The 2,717-nt window shown below is 53.6% G+C and overlaps 1 pseudogene; it reads right to left on the bottom strand.

Annotated features, from left to right (window-relative positions):
- Nucleotides 1-1,917: 1,917 nt before the first annotated feature.
- The window catches only part of LOC102754532, a 25,042-nt pseudogene continuing 24,242 nt past the window's right edge, over nucleotides 1,918-2,717 (bottom strand).

Below are 2,717 nucleotides of genomic sequence, written 5' to 3'. Positions count from 1 at the left end.
GTCTAAAGTTGCCTTCCTTTCTGGGGATCCACCCTAGTTCTTGACATTCCACAATGAAGACTCAATATTCCCAGGGGTGGAATCTTGCCTCTACTGTGAATGATTTAATGTCCTAGTGGAAAACATGGAATGACTTTGCAATATGACAGCCCGCTAGAGAGCAGCGTGCAGGTCAGGGTTCACGGGCAGAGGGCAGTGTGAGGGACAGATTTCTCAGTTTTCGGTGTGAGTAGAGCTAGCTGGAGTCATAGATGAACTGGTTAACTAGTCAGTGAGGTTTATGCGAACAGAGTAGCGAATACTGTCAGCATGCGCAGTGTGGTGTAGGATGAGATTTCAGGAAAGACTGTTTTCTTCCTCTAGTTGTGGGGTGCCACAGAATCCACAGCAATGCTGTTGGGGCACCAAGTGGCTCTGGGGGTCCAGTGCAGAGATGAGAGGCAAGCCGGGTGCCTGTCGTTTCCCTCACTTACTGCCCTGCCTTCACTGTTGGAGAATCTACAATTTAGCCTGTGGACAAAAAAACACAAAAAAACAGGGGTTCTGTTAGAGGCGCTGGTGTCAGACCAGACCTGGGGTCAGCAATCTCGGTACTGGGGTTCTGGCTAAGAAAAGAATTCAGGGCCAAGGCTCAAAGTCGCTAGAGACTTATTAGGCAAGTAAAGAGAAAGTACACTGGGAGATTAATGTCCAGCGGGCGGCTCAAAGAACTGCCCTGAAGAGAGGGCTAAGGGCTCCTTTTAACCCCTCGGAGGGAGGAGGGTAACGGCTTTCTCCTTCAAACTGACATATCGGGGTCTGTCCAGTCATCTTCTGTTCTTGTATGGGAGTGAGATGGGGCTTTCCTCCAGCCCCCTTGTCTTTAGGAGGTAGGAGGGGGGTCTATCACATGGTTTCACCACGTGCCAGGGGAGAAAAGGTCAGGAGAATCCCACCTGTGTGATGGGAAGAGAGGGTGGAGAGGAGGGTCTTAGGGGCGAGGTCGTGATTAACAATACTTATCTCTAATACTTGTTCTACCAGTTTTTTCCATTGCTAGGTGTTCGGGGCATTCTGCCCTGGAGTCCTTGTGTAACTGGCTCATGGTCCTTGTTCTGCCCATGTCTGTCTAACTGCCCACCATAGTTCTATGGAAAGTAATGTCACGGGCTGATCAGACCTTCCTAACTGGGCAGGCCATGGTGGAGAGCCACCCACCCCCGCATTTAACTTTTTTAGTGAAAGGGTTTAAGCTAGCCCTGTCCATTGTTCTTCCGAGTCTAGGTTAACACACCTTAGAAACACCAAAACTAATCTCCCTCAAAGTGGGTATTAACCCTCAAGAGAGCACAAAGTCTTGTAAACTATCCTGTAATCCAGTCCTCACCTTGCTTTTCCCCACCTACAGGTAATCTTCCTTATGTTCCCCGCCTTAATTTCAAATACGTCAAAGAAGCTGCAAAACTGTTATTCTCTGGAGCATTTGAGATCTTGCTCCTAAGCATATGTTGTCAGTTTGGCTCAAATAAACTTTTTCTTTGTTTCTTTTTTTACCATTTAAAATTATTATTATTATTATTTTACAAAGCACAGTGTTTACTAAAGGCACAAAGTGGGGAGACTGGAGGGGAGCTGCTCTTCCAGCAGAGACCCCACACTACCCTGAACCCGGCACCCTCTGCCGGCTACGCCCGCCCTCACACCGCTTGGTGGAGAGCTTTTAGCACCAAAGGGGGGCTGGGGGCGTCCCACCTGTGTGAGGGGGGTGGCCAGGCTGGAGGATGGGCTTGTTGCCATCTGAGTCCCAGAAAAGCAGGCTGGGGCTCCCCCTGGACCCGTCACTGCTTCAGAGAACAGAAGACAGGATCCTCCAGGGCCTCCTCTCACCTCCAGCACACCCCCTGGGGCCAGGTTCACGACCTCCTCCTGCCCAGCCCATCAGAGGGCTGCCCCCCAGGAGTGGAGTACTGAGCTGGGTGGGGGGGCTTTTCCCGACCCCACAGGCTGCCAAGCGGGCACTAAGTCCAAACCAGGAGCCAAAGGGAGGAGTGAGGCAGGGCAGGTGGCTACTTCACACACAAGTGCAGCCTGAAGGGGGGAGGGAGGCGGCCCTGCCCTCGCAGCCCCCAGGCCTGCCCGTCCCAGGGTCACAGCACATCTATCGCCCTCTTCCATGCTGAAGCTGCTCCTGCGGCTGCTGGCCTTGGAGGCCTCGGGGGACATGGTGAAGAGGGGGGTGTTGTCCAGGAGCATGAGGTCCAGGTCCTTCTTGGACAGGTGGGGGAACAGGGAGCCATGCTCTTGCCCCATCGGTTCAGGGTAGCCGGGAGGGGTCCCTTCGTTGCCCCCACCCCCGAAACTCAGGCTGTGACTTAAGTCCAGATGGTGGAATGGGGATGGTGCAGCCAGAGCTGCTTATTGGTCATCTCTAGGCGCCGAGAGTGGTTCTCGAGCTCCCGGGACTTCTGCAGGTCCTTCTGCATCCTCCGGATGTAATCAACAGAGGCCTTGAGGATGGTGCCCTTGTTCCAGCGCACGTCCAGGTCACTGGCCTTGGGGACCAGCATTCCCAACTCCTTGATGCGGTCATTAATGTTGAACCTCCGTCTCCTTTCAATTAGGTTGTGATTGTCCTTCTGCCGCTCCTTGGCCAGGGCCCGGCTCCCAGCACCTGTAAGCTCATGCTTCTGGGTCAGGTCGGCTGGGCAGGAGCTGCTGGTGACACCTCCCCAGGGAAT

This window comes from Myotis davidii, unplaced genomic scaffold, assembly GCF_000327345.1.
Source record: "Myotis davidii unplaced genomic scaffold, ASM32734v1 scaffold801, whole genome shotgun sequence".
Taxonomy (NCBI): Eukaryota; Metazoa; Chordata; class Mammalia; order Chiroptera; family Vespertilionidae; genus Myotis; species Myotis davidii.
The sequence above is the reverse complement of the archived record's forward strand: the minus strand, read 5'-3'. Positions and strand labels throughout refer to the sequence as shown.